Source organism: Acartia tonsa, chromosome 7, assembly GCF_053477335.1.
Source record: "Acartia tonsa isolate MP-2025a chromosome 7, ASM5347733v1, whole genome shotgun sequence".
In the NCBI taxonomy this organism is placed as follows: domain Eukaryota; kingdom Metazoa; phylum Arthropoda; class Copepoda; order Calanoida; family Acartiidae; genus Acartia; species Acartia tonsa.
The window spans coordinates 43,083,654-43,098,506 of record NC_137266.1 but is presented as its reverse complement, the minus strand read 5'-3'; the positions used below and the strand labels follow the sequence as shown (position 1 = coordinate 43,098,506).

The 14,853-nt window shown below is 32.1% G+C and overlaps 1 protein-coding gene across 1 annotated transcript in view; it reads right to left on the bottom strand.

Annotated features, from left to right (window-relative positions):
• Window positions 1-335: 335 nt before the first annotated feature.
• Window positions 336-14,853, bottom strand: part of LOC145323803 (uncharacterized) — a 145,768-nt gene continuing 131,250 nt past the window's right edge. The window contains exon 16 of the mRNA XM_080166361.1: window positions 336-1,921. The gene's annotated coding sequence lies outside the window, so the exon portion shown is untranslated. The remainder of the gene's footprint in view (window positions 1,922-14,853) is intronic.

Below are 14,853 nucleotides of genomic sequence, written 5' to 3'. Positions count from 1 at the left end.
ATCCAGCAACACGCCTGCCTGCTTCTTTTTTCCGTGTTCACATCACTTGCCCCCAAATCTCTTTTCTCTTTCCCTGTCATCTGAAGAGATCCAGGGAGATATTTCTAGTAATTAATTACAGAATGGTTATGTCAGTCTGTAATACTGGTAATCTTATTTTCAAATGATTGCTTTTTTTCTTGGAACTTTTTTCTTAGTTTATGGTTTTCTAGATTTAATCAACAATCACTTTACAATTTCCACCATATTTTCGGGATTATTCTGGTTTTCATGGCCTTTCTTCAAAAACTCTCAAATTGAATTAATTGCCCATTGTCCCCTCCCTTACTCCCTGGTATTTATTACATTCTTAATTTTAATTGGCACAAATTTTGTATATAATTCTAATAAAATTGTAAAAAAGATTAAATCAAACTTTTATTTTTACAATATAACCATATAACAATGTTTTAAATAAATAACTTAAACAATAAATTGATAAATAAGATAATTTAAAGGAAAAATTTGTAAATGTGCCCAAAAATGTGGGAGTTGGTTTAAAGGTCGTCATACTTTTGCAGATTTTTTTTGGTAATTTCCTTGTCATCAGCTATGGAACTTATGACACCCTCCCTTCTTAAATATTTAATTTTGATTTTTTATAGGTAAGATTAGGTAAGATAATTTACAAAAAAAAAGATCATTAGGGGTAGAGCTCCCCGTAGGGGCTAAAGTAAGTTTATATCTTAGGGGGGGGGGGGAGAGAGTATATAAGGTCCATTAATCGCTTAAAGGGATCATACCATTAATATTTGTGAATGCTCAAAAGGAGAAATGCGGGTGATGTTAAAAAAGCAAACTTAATAAAATATAATAATTTTAACATTTTATTTACAAAAATATAAATAAACAATTAATCTAAGTATTAAATATATAAAAAAGACTATATAGGTAATAAGGTACTTTGTTAATAAAGTGGAAAGAAAATAATTAATAAAATAAAATTTTCATTTCTTGCTTGAAATAAAAAAAAACATCACCAAAAAAGGCCAAAAATCAAAATATTAATTTTTCTAATTAAAAAAAGAATAATGTATATATTTTGATTTTATTTACAATTATTTTGTATTAAAATAGAATAAAAAAAACATTCCAGTATAGCTTCAAAACCGATTAATATCCGCTGGATTAGAACCTGTTCTCAGCCATACTGAAAAAAATGTATAGCTTCGTATTGCAGACAATTTTCCACGAATGTTAAAATAAATTCATAATATTAATATACAAGTTGAGGCTTACAAAACTAGTTTTAATCTTATAACTTTCCATTTCAATATCCGCAGAAAGCTGTCTTTCATACGATGCGATAAATAACTATTATAAATAATGTTTAGATTTTTAACTTTTAAAAAATAAATATTAATTACAAACAAAACAAAAAAAAGTATTTAGACATTTAAAGAGAAGAATTTTGAAACTCTTTATTTTGTAATAATTAAAAATTCTCCTGTCTAAGACATCCAAATAAATAGACTGAATGAATTTTTTTCTGAAATATGTAATAAGTCATACAATTTTTATTAATAAAAAGCTAGGACGTCCTTGCAAAAAGTGTATTTTTGTTTTAAAAATGTGATAAAGTAAAAATTTTAATATTGTATGACTTTACATAGCAGTTTTTTTTAGCAATTTTATTCAATTTGAATCTTAACATGTTGTAGTGTGTTAATTTAACATAATTAACTCAAAAAATCCACAAAAGATATCCACTAAATACATGATCCAAAGAAATTAAAATTGCAGAAAATTTTGCCATAACTAGTATACTAAATAATGTTTAACTTTAAATTGTGTTTCATAGTTTTCAAACAAGGTTGGGTTTTTACTTGTGATGGCTCTTTCAAGGTTTCAAGGTTTAGAGGTTGGGCTGAAGGCGAATTACCTGAAAAAAAAAAAAATTGATCTTATGTTAAATATACATGTAGGGTTTAAAGAATATTTTCAATTATTATTTTTGTAAACTTTAGTCTTTTGTTATGTTTATTTTTTATAGGGGCGATATATCTCAGGAGTGTAGTGGTACCCTCCCCCAAAATAGTTACAAACCTTCCCATGACCTATGGAAAGCTTCATTGTAAAGGTTCAGCTGTATGCGGTTCCTACGGTACAGACAGACAGACAGGCTGTTACTTTTATATGAGTATAAGTATTAAATTAAATAATTTGCAGATGAAATTATAATCCTTTGATTTAAAATCTTAATCTCAGTCTGAAGACAGTAATGGCGGCACCCAGGGACTCTAAGGGATACGACAATGGTCGATAAATTTATACACACCCCATGGTGATCAACAAAATAACCCCTTCTGTAGATTGGCATTAATTGCTGAAAAGCTTGGACGCTACTAGTTTTTTTAACACGATTTAATAAATGTACCCATAGTTTTAAAACATAAGTAATGAGATTATAAAACTTTGGGTACCAGTGTAATTTAGAGTCCAATGTCTCCTCCTTCGCGCGAAAAGTCTAATCTCTAAAGATTTATTGATAATGCCTGCCATATAGGAAATACATTACAGGATTAAAATAGACTAAAATTGCTTGATATTAGTCCTTGATTAAAGGATTAGTCTTAAGATAATTAAAAAATCCGTTTATAAGTAATGCTGTTAATATATTAATATTTTTAACTCTGCAAATATTTTTTGTCTTTTGATATTTAGATAGAAATAGATATAATTGATAGATATATAGCTGTAAAATAGATAGATATAAAGATGGACTTATAGAACATTATAGAAAGATAGATAATTGAATAGATAGAGACATGTGAGATAGATAGATAGATTGATAGATGGATAGAGAGATGGATAGATTGATAGTTTAATAGAAAGATAGTTGTATGGTTAAATAGATGAATTGATGGATAGATAGATAGATATGTAGATTGATAGATTAATAGATAGATTGATAGATAAAAAGAAATATAGATAGATGGATAGGTAGATAGATAGATGGATGGATAGACATACAAATTGATTAATAATTAGATAAATATATAGATGTATAGATAGAAATAAAAACAAATTGATGGCTGTTAAGTTATGACAACATTTTAAGCACAAAGTATGACCAACAGACCGACGTACAAAGTAAGTTGTGTACTTGTTGCTCTTTGGTATGGGATATTTTCACAGAAAAAATCCAGTAAGGGTGGAGATACCCTCTCCTAAAATAGTTAACAACCTTTCTTGGACCTATAAGAATCTTCACAGTAAATGAAAACCAGTTCGGTAAAGCGGTACTTTATGTAATAGGTGGCATAACGAGTAAATCACATTTTCCTCAATAACGTTAAAGACTGACAAAATTACGAACTGACCCTTGTCTGTATGCAATCATAATCTATATATGTAATCATGAGTGAATTATAATAAGTTTATATGAAAAAATATGCGTGTCTTGATATTTGCTAATATTATACGACTGCGGAAGTAAAATCACACTTTGTTTTTGCATTGCATGGTGTTAAGTAATTTCTGATTCTAAAGCCATTCACTGACCATAATACGCCAGTACAGTAATAAGCTTGTACGTATAAAATTCAACTGTGATAATATCATTTCATAAGTTTAAAGAATCGGCATTTTGTGTTAACTAACACTAATATGCTTCGCTGAGCATTAAACAATCATTTCTAAATGTTAAAAGTTACTTAAAAACACTCAACACTCTCAGCTTCTCAGCTTCTCTCAACTTCTCAGCATATAGCAACAACAAAGTTAATTCGAAAAAATCACGAAACCTATACGAAATTTCAGCTGCTGTTGGAGGTCAACATATAGTATAATTGACGACCTTTCCATCTGCCCCCACCCACCCCAAATATTATTAGATTTCGCTTGTTGGTTATACCTTATTCCTGCATTTTTCTACATAGTTGTAAGGTACTAGGCTTGAGTTAGATTACGTTAAAAATGGTTTCTACTTCTACCACGTCATACCAAAGACAATAACTTACCTTACCAATACCCACTAACAGGTTATTCAAGACAAAAGGCAATGAAATCAAAGGGTTTAAATTTAAGAGTGATGCACTTTGTAAAGAAGCACTAGCGGCTACGCCCCTAGAAGCCTCTAGGGGCACTGGTAGGAGGGGGAAAAGTCGACCTCGTCCAATTTTAAATTTTAGTTTAAAAAGAGTTAAGAAAATATTTTGGGGGGGGAGGAGGGTGAAGACACCCTCTCCAAAATTAGTTTAAAACCTTCCCAGGACCTATAAGAAGCTTCAATGTAAAGGAGAACAATATCGGTTTAGCGGTTAGCGAGATCCTTCGGGACAGACAAAAAACGCTTACTACTTTATATAATAGGATAATGATGGAATTCTGACGTAATGACTGAGACGGACATTACTGATTATAGAATAGCTGCGCTACTAATAGTTTTATTAACGTATCCCTTCCCCCCCCCCCCAAATATTTAAGAATGCGTTTGCGGTAATAGATTTGTAGAATTTTCCATCATTGTTAGTTAGAAATCTTTAAAAAAAAATTTTTACTTCTTAAAAAAACACGCAACCTAGCATTATAAATCTTTTTTCATAATTCACGCAACCTTTCACACAAAAAATTATTATAAATGTTTCATGGCTTCGTTCGCCCCTAGTCTTTAAGGTGTTTGGGTCAAAGGAAGGGTTGAGACTATGGAAAATAAATAAAACTGCTTATTAAAATGATCAAAATTTCGGCCATTTGTTTAAAGGATATGATTAAATTTTGATAAGGTTGTAAAAATATTCCGTCCAATTTCTTTTGATGTCGATGGTATGCCAGCTATAACCACTTTTATTTAAATTGTATGTCATTTGACAATGGATAATAAATTGATGTACATCTCCAATGATAGTCACAAAATTACCCCTCACGTTGATCAAAAGTAGTAGTCGAAACGTTTTGACACTCATCTAAATAACCTAACCAATCAATAATGCAATTGAAGTCCGCAGATTGTTAAACCAACAAAGAAGAAAATTATATTATAGGAGTTTGGGGACTATTGTAAGAAACAGCCCAATGTCCTCTCCCTCCCTGGTTAATGGTGTATATAAATAATCACTTAATGAAGATGTCTATTTTTAAATGATTTTTTGGCTTTTGAATATATAAGCTATTAACACAAGGACGAAAAAATAAAATAAGCAAAGTATAACATAATAGAAATGAATAAGAAATGCTTTTTTTATGTTTTAAAACATTAAAAATTAATTTTAAATCAAGGAAAAAAATTTTAAGGGTTTTAAAAGAGTTTTAGTTTTTTGTTGTTGTTGGGATTGGAGTTTTAAGTATTTCATGGTAGATTTCATACCCCCTCCCCCCAAAAAAAGAAAAAATATGGAGAGTTTACACAATAAACTACCTCCCAAGAGGGTATATAATACCCCCAGGAACATACTTTATTTTTAACCCCCTTATACAATCTTCTTACGCTTATTTTTTAATGAAATTTCAGCACGCTTCGCACACCCTTTATGCTAAATTCCTTTGCACGTATATGATTTAACATACGACATATAAACTGTAATAGAAAACAGAAAATCATTTAACTTTAAGAATTTTAATTAACTATTTGGTATAACCCCACAAACCGACTTTTGGGCCACAGAATCCTGCCCATTTATTTTAAGAAGAAAAAATATGCTTACAATCCCTTTAAAGGGAGCTCCGATCCTATATGACCCTATCTTTAAAGGACTCTGCCTACCATTACATAACCTTCTATAACTGAAGTTTGTTTATGGTCCATTTTGATGCTGTGAGTATTGGTGCAAAAAATGGGGACATGATTCCAGTGACGTCATATTTTTCTTTCCCGAAAAAGGGAAGGGGGGAAGAAAATCTCTTTAAAAGAGATGGGGAAAACCCCCTTTACTCCCATCTCTTTTTTTCTTCCCCTCTTCCCTTTTTCGGGAAAGAAAAATATGACGTCACTGGAATCATGTCCCCATTTTTTGCACCAATACTTACAGCATCTCCATTTTTATTTAAAGGGGAATTATCAACTCTTAATTCTAGTTTAAGTAATCCTATAAAACAACAAAATAATTAAATATATGTTTGTGTGTCTGTTATTAAGATCTCTAAAACGGCTAAATAGATAGGTTCACAATTACTAAGAAAGCTTCGTATTGGTCCTAAGCTAGTTGGCAATTTTAGTACGAAGATAATTTTCCTTTTAACATGAAAAATGTATTATCTAAAGCCTCTCTTTCCTTACTCTGTATGTCTGTCTGTCTGTATCGCTGTATATTGTTATTCTGGATTGTTATCAAGGCTTGTTAAGTATTAATGTTTTGTATTCTACTATAAATAGAACTAGCTGCTTTGCACCTAGAAGGGCGATTTCACCATCCCCACAAATAGTTATAAACTTTGCCAGGACCTATGAGAAGCTATATTGTAAAGGAGAACCATATCAGTACAGCGGTGAACGAGATCCTTCGGAACAGACATAAAAAGATCCTTATAAGGATAAAAAACGTATTTTAAAAAAAGATATAATTCCTTTTTTGTGGGGTATACCCTGAATTTTATATGAGCAATAAGGAAATATGATAATGAGCTTTAAAACATATAAAATGATGATATTCATTTTTAAAAGCGAAGCTTTTCTATAATTAGGGTCGGGCCGTCCGTCCGTCCGTACGTACGTAACGGATAGCTCTTTTCGTTAATTTAGGCATGTTAGAATTGTCCTATTGATTTCAAACTTTGCATGATGTTTTCTATATCAGTAAGGTACGCGTTAGAAAGCGACGCAACTCTATAATCGTTACCAGAAGTTCCGTACGTCTATTTTAAACATGTTGCTTTTTAACTTTTTTAACATCAAATTTTTATGTGATGAAATTATCCGATTGGTCTGATTTTTGGAATACTGATTCCTATTACAACAAAGTACATTGTTATTAGCGAATCATCTCTATAATCAAGTCCTAAAAATGTATGTATGTTCTTAACCAATATTCTGTAATTAAGCAGTTTTTTTCAGCCGATTTACTTACAATTTTGTTTCGTTCGACTTTTATACATTTATATTCTGATTATTCAGTTCTGACACAATACAAGTGTTAATGCTCGTTTGTCCTATCGTTTCAGAGCTTCGCTTTTATGGATGTTGCCATCCTTGTTTTTACAGGGAGGGAGCGGACATTGGACTGTAAACTATAGTGATACCCAAAGTTTTTTAAACGTGTTCCCTCATTTTTTGGCTTGATAACACTTTTGGTACTTTTATTAAATCTTGATTGGTTGGTACAAACTGGAATATTACAACCTTTACCCAATAATTTTGATATAGGGATGGGGTTGTTATGGTTATCATTATTGGGGATGTACATTACCATACTGTCTTATCCCTTAAGATCTTTGGAATTATCCTAAATCTATAATACAAAGTAGAACGATGTCTGTCTGTTTGTTTGTTTGTCTGTTTGTCTGTTTGTTTGTAGCGAAGGATCTCGCTAACCGCTGAATTGATCGAGTTCTCCTTTACAGGGTAGCTTCTCATAGGTCCCGGGAAGGTTTATAACTATTTTCCCCCAACCCCCCCAAAAATGAAAAATACCCCCCAAAAAATTTTTTTTCTTTCTTTTTAAAACTAAAATTGAAATAGTGGGGTCGACTACCCCCCACCCCCCAAACCCCCCCCCCAATTTTTTTATATTTTTCTTTTAAATCTAAAATACGAAAAATTGGTTTGATCAAACATCTTGGGGCAAAGCCCCTAGAGGCTAGTGGCGAAGCAAGAAGTTTTTTTTCTTTAGCTTTAGATTTTAAAAACTATTGAACAGATTAAGTTCTCCAATGAATGGAAGCTTCACGTAAATCCTTGGAAGGTTTTGGGCCATTTGATTTTTAAAAGTAAGTCTTGTGGTGGTTTAAAACTATTTTATGCTTTCCCTAACCCTTCGCATGTAGAGCTACTAGATGCTAGGGGTGCAGCCATTTATAACAAAATTATAATAAAGGTTAAATTTTCACCCCTAATCCAAAATTTTCTTCTTAATCATTTAATCATGGACTTAAATTCGGCGATTTAATTACATTTTAATCTTGTAATATTTTCTGCAACTACCAATGACAGAATGAGTTTTTTTTTATCACCCAATGTCGAACCTAGTAAAAGTGTCTGACTCTGATTATGACGTAATAAAATTTAGCCAATGAGAGGTCAGTATACACTGTAATTGACCAATGGAAAAATTTATAGTGGCTAATTTTTTTACGTCATAATCAGAGTCAGACACTTATACCAGGTTCCCTAGTGCCCTTAAAGTGGAAATGGGTTAAATAAAGAGTATATAAACATTATATGATTAAAATTGAATAAAATTGCTGGAAATTTGTTCATGTACTATATGTCTATTAGGGAAACACCCTAAGGTTAAATTTATAGATAGAAAGATAGATAGATAAGTAGATATAAAAGGTAGATAGATACTAGGACATCCAAGATAGAAAGATAGATAGATAAGTAGATATAAAGGTAGATAGATACTAGGACATCCAAGATAGAAAGATAGATAGATAAGTAAATAAAAAGGTAGATAGATACTAGGACATCCAAGCTTTTTACTTTTTTTTTTGGGGGGGGGGGGGGTGGAATAAAAATCTAAATGAGAGGGAATAATTTCCATTTGTTTGAGGGGGGGGGGGGAATGAAATGTTTGTTACCTCTAAAAATGTGTATCCCAAAGAAAAAAAAAACATGGAAGGTGGTTAAGACCCTCATAATTATTTCGGGGTATGGGAGAGAAACACATTTACTCCCCCCCCCCCTCCCTTGGACATCCCTGGATAGATAGATAGATGAAGAACCACATGAAATTATGATTAAGATATTTTGATAGATAGATAGATATAAGGTACCACCCTTAAAGGGTGAATAATAATTATATGGAGAAAAGTAGGGAATAGTCTTCTGAAATAAAATCAGATGAAATGAAGTAAAAAAAAAAATCTATTAATTTAGGCATCGTATTATAGACAGCTTTCCGCAGAAATCAAAATGAAAAATCAAACAAAAACCAGTTTTGTTTTTAATTGGATGCTATACATAATATTTCCGTATGTCTGAGAACCGGTTGTAATCCAGCGGATATTAATAGGCTTTCAAGCCATACTGGCAAATTGTTTATAGCTTATTGTTGCTACGCTTCTTTTGGAAAAAAATGTCTTTAAAATTCTTACAACCCAACCCCACCCCCCTCATCGAAACCCTACGTGTTTATTGGTTATTAAGTTATTAGTTCCCCCTGGCCTACGCGATTATTGAATGCAAAGCTTTTCTACATGATATGTCCATCATAATAGCTTAAAGTAAAAGAATAAGGCCGATAAATTGATGTGCATCCACAATGAAAATACACAAAATTACCCCTTCTGTAGATTAAAATTAGTAGTTAAAACGTTTGAATACTCAACCTAATGAGTCAACCAATTAAAATTTACAAAGTTGTTAAGCCAAGGAATAAGAAAACGTTTTTAAAAACCTTTGGGGGACCATTACCCCCTCTGACGCTTTGAGACACGTTAATGCAACCCTACCCACAGGGTGGAACCCTGTGCCGACTTTCAATTGGGTCTTTAAAATAGCGTCGGAAATATAAAGTCAAGTCGCTAAAAAAGAGCTGAAAACAATCTGCTAGCAGACCAAAAGGGTCCCCAAAACTTTGAAAGTTCAAAAATCAATACTTATAATCTTGCGTATCGATATATATTCAAAATCAACTCTTGGTTGAGATTTAACTTATAATGTATAAATTCTTTATTCTTCCATCTCATGGATGTTTTCATCCTTGTTATGTAAAATTTTCTTATATTTAATAGCGGGAGATTGATAGATAAATAGATAGATAGATGGATACAGATAATAGAGCTATAGAAATAGTGAGAAAGAGAGAAGGAAAGAGAGAGAGAGAGAGAGAGAGAGAGAAAGAGAGAGAGAGATAGAGAGAGAGAGAGAGAGAGAGAGAGAGAGAGAGAGAGAGAGAGAGAGAGAGAGAGAGAGAGAGAGAGAGAGAGAGAGAGAGAGAGAGAGAGAGAGAGAGAGAGAGAGAGAGAGAGAGAGAGAGAGAGAGAGAGAGAGAGAGAGAGAGAGAGAGAGAGAGAGAGAGAGAGAGAGAGAGAGATAGATAGATAGAAAGATAGAAAGATAGAAAGATAGAAAGATAGATAGATAGATAGATATAATATATATATATATATATATAGATAGATAGATAGATAGATAGATAGATAGATAGATAGATAGATAGATAGATAGATAGATAGATAGATAGATAGATAGATAGATAGATAGATAGGTGGATAAAGATAGAGAGATAGAGAGAGTGAGATAGTGCATTTATTTACATGTAGAAAAATAGAATGATAGATAGATAAATGTTTATAATTATAGATGGCCAGGGAGGGAGGGGATATTAATAAGTAAATTATTTATTTTAAAAAGTTTTTGGGGTAGGGTTTCATTATTATTGATTGATTGGTTCGGGCTAACAGTGTCAAAAATTTCTAATAAATTCAATCTCTACAAAGGAAATTTTGATGTTCATCATTGGAGATGTACATTAATTTATCGTCCATTGTCTTATCCCTTTAGATCCCTGTAAATGACATATAAGGAATTTGAAAAGTTTACAACTATAGCAAATTTCATAATTTATACTCGCTAAAGGGTATATGGAAAAGGGAAGGGGAATTTTATTCAGAAATTTGAATCTATTTCAGGGAGGGAGAGGACATTGGGATGTTTATTACACTAGTCCCAAAAATTTTTGAAGAACGTCTTTTTATTCATTGGTAAAACACCTTGTGGACTTTTATTAAATTTTTATTGGCTAGTTCATTAAAATAAGCGTCGACCGTTAATTGTAATCTACAGAAGGGGTATTTTGTGTATCATCATTGAATTCATTGAAATTCAGTCAAGTAAAAACAAATCTAAACTAAAAAAATCATATTTTTGTTGGATAGCTTTGTAAAGTTAAAGAACATAATTTTTTACTATTTAAAATCTGTCACTAAACAAAATTAGAACTACATTCCATGTCTGTGAGAATAGAATAGTCTAATTAAGGTTAACACCCCTTGAGCAAATGGTATGCCTTCACACCAGCAGACAACCAACTCTTTTATTACTCTACTCTTTATTTTAAAGTCCTAAATATGTTTGTTAAGGGATAATACAATGGAAGTTTGATTGATGTATATTCCCCAATGATGATAAACATAATTACTCCATCTGTAGATTATTATTTTAAAAGCTTGACACAACTAGTTTGTATCAACCAATCATAGTACAGACCCAGGTCAGAGGAGTGCCTAATAGTTCTAGGAATCAATATTCCAAAAATCAAATAATATATTATATAAGAAATCGTTATGAAATGGCAAAAAATAATCGTTTTTAAAATGGACATGCAAATCTTTTGTTAATGCCTATATTTCTAAATTGTACCTAATTTGTACAGGAATCACCATGCCAAGTTTTAAATCTAAAAGACAATTCTAACATCAAAAGTTAAAATTTGAACATGAAATTCTAGTAGATTTTGTATGATTATATCCAACATGACAGGGGGTTAGATAAAGGTGTACGAAGGGGGCCAACCAACCCCCCGCTAGTAATATGACAGGGGTGTTTGCAAAATTAGAGATAAAGGGGGAGAGTTTATTCAAAATAACATGTGGAAATGTTTGGATGTATAGAAAAAAAAATTGCGGTTGCGCCCCCACCATGAAGATATTAGGGAGGGGGCATAAAATAGCCTAAAACCATCCGAGAATGAAAAGCTTGTTCGTCCCCAATATTTGCTTGTTATGGCTGCGCTACGTATGGACAATATTATCCTTGTTAAATATTTATTAAATTGTTGAAATGTATAAACGTAAAATTAAGGGAGGGGGATGGTATTTCATTAGGCTTAACCACAAGAAGGGAAAGTTTTTTTTTTTGAGAGAGAGAGAGAGAGAGTGAGAGAAAGAGAGAAAGACAGAGAGAGAGAGAGAGAGTGTGAGAGTGAGTGAGAGAGAGAGTGAGAGAGAGAGAGATAGAGATAGAGATAGAGAGAGAGACAGAGAGACAGAGAGAGAGAGAGGGACAGAGAGAGAAAGAGAGAAAGACAGAGAGAGAGAGAGAGAGAAAGACAGACAGACAGACAGAGGGACAGAGAGAGAGAGGGACAGAGAGAGAAAGAGAGAAAGACAGACAGAGAGAGAGAGAGACAGAGAGACAGAGAGAGACAGAGAGAGAGACAGAGACAGAGAGAGAGACAGAGAGAGAGAGAGAGATGGAAAGAGACAAAAAAAGCTACATAGAAAATTATAAAACGATGAATGGATAAGTAGAGAATATGAGAGATTAGATAGAGAAAAAAGAAAAAAAAATGAAAAAAGAGACAAAAACAGGAGGGTAAAGGAAGAGTTAAAAAGAGTACATATGGAGGGAGGGGACATTGGACTGTAAATAAAGTTTATCAAGTTATCTTCTTCGTTGGCTCACAAACTTTTCAACCATTAATTTCAATCTAAAATGATAATTTACTTGGTCACATTTTGGGATGCAAAATTTGAAACTTGAGAACAGTTCTAACATGCCTAAATTAACTAAAACAATTATTCGTTACGGACGTACAGGCCGACCCTAAATGCAGAACAGCTTGACTTTGAAAAATGTTAGAATTCTGCTAGTTTTCTCACTGCTAGGGAAATACAAACTTTTTTTCAACTCTCGGTTTCAAAAGGTGAAACATTTCTAGTTTTTAAAAATATTATCTTTTTTTCTTTTTTTCTATTAAGAGAGATAAGATGATGAACTTTAAATTAGTATACATCTCCAATTGTGTTAAACAAAATTAACCCTTCTTTACATTCAAATTATGGGTTGGAAAATTTTGACACTACTTACAAAACACTAGAAATTTAATAAAAGTACTCAATGTTTTTAAACCTTCGAATAAGATGATGTGGTTATACTTTGAATACCAGTAAAATTTACAGTTCAATAATAATTCACAACCTGCTTTTACTGGTAAGGTAAGGGGAGATAATGAAGAGAAAATTTTACTATAAAATTTCTGAGCTGGATCTTTAAATCGTTTTGATGGTGGGCTGAATCGGGGCGATTCAGAGGTGAACCGGAGGTGCGCTGATGGTGCGCCACAGCTACTGCTATTTTACATGGATCTTCAAAAAGATTTTCGGCGCGGTGTTGCTAGATTGCTGGCGACACTCAATAACATATCCATACGTGCTGGTACAATTTTATAACTTAAGCCGAGTCAGTAAGGTGTTTTAGATAATTATTAAATATGATTTACCCCAATTTAGCGCGGCAATGCCACTAGTTGAGTACCATTGGCGCGCTGGTACCGCGCCACTGGCCGCGCTAAATCGCCTATGCCAATTCGATTTAAAGATTGGTATTAATAATCTGATGGTGCACTGAAATGAATCGCCCCAGTTCAGCGCACCTCTAAACGATTTAAAGATCCAGCTTTGGTCTCAAAATTAAAAAAAAGGCTCATACGTTTGTTCAAAACCTTTGGGCACTTTTATCATATTTTTGTTGGTTGTTTTTTTTTCTTATAGACGTATCCAAATTTTTTAGCATTTAAATTAAAATGATGTTAAAGAATGAGAAAAAATGATTTAAAAACTAATTTCTGTACATAGCGAGAGAATTCTAAATTCTAATTCTTGGGAATAGTTGGCCAATCTTAACATTTAAACAACATAGATAGATAAATGGATGGATGGATAGATAGATAGATGGATATATAGATAAATGGATAGATAGACCAATAGATAAATCTGAAATTCTAATTCTTGGGAATATTTTGATAGATGGATGGATAGATAGATAGATGGACGGATAGATAGAGTAATAGATAAATCTTAAATTCTAATTCTTTGGAATATTTTGCCAATCTTAACATTTAAACTACATAGATAGATAAATAGATGGATAGATAGATATAAATGGATATATAGATAGATGGAAGGATAAATAGATAAATTTTAAATTCAAATCTAGAAATAGTTTAGAAATAGCTGAACGTTTAAAAATAAGATAGATAGATAAATGGATGGATGGATAGATAGATAGATGGATGGATGGATATATAGATAGATGGATGGATAGATAGATAGATGGATAGATAGATAGATGGATATATAGATAAATGTATAGATAGATGCATGGATAGATAGATGGACGGATAAATAGATAAATTTAGATAGATAGATGGATGGATGGATATATAGATAGATGGATGGATCGATAGATAGATTAAAGAAAAGTAAGATCAATTGATAGATATATTGATTGATGGATGGATGAATGGATGGATGGATAAATAGATGGATAGATAGATATATAGATAGATGGATGGATGGATGGTTGGAATTATGGATTAATGTGTAATCTAAATGTAACACATGGACAGTTAGATTCATACATAAATAGTTGGATGGATAGATAGATCAATGTATATTTAATAAAGATAGATAGTATAAGGTCAAATAGATAATTAAACATTGATTAGTAGACAAAATAAATAATTTATTGAAGCATTTGTTGAGTTTAATTGGGCCTAAAAAATACTTTACTTGTTAAAATAGGGCTTAAAATAAAATATTATATTTTATATTTTTTTTTGTCTGCAGCTTAAAATTTTAATTACAACTAAACCGATTGTTTTTTTGAATGGGGGACGGGGGGGGGGGTTGTGGGCTTATAACACCCCCACTCCCTCTTTAAAAATGTCCTTGGATGATATAAGCGACTAAAAGACATTTTTTACAGCCTCA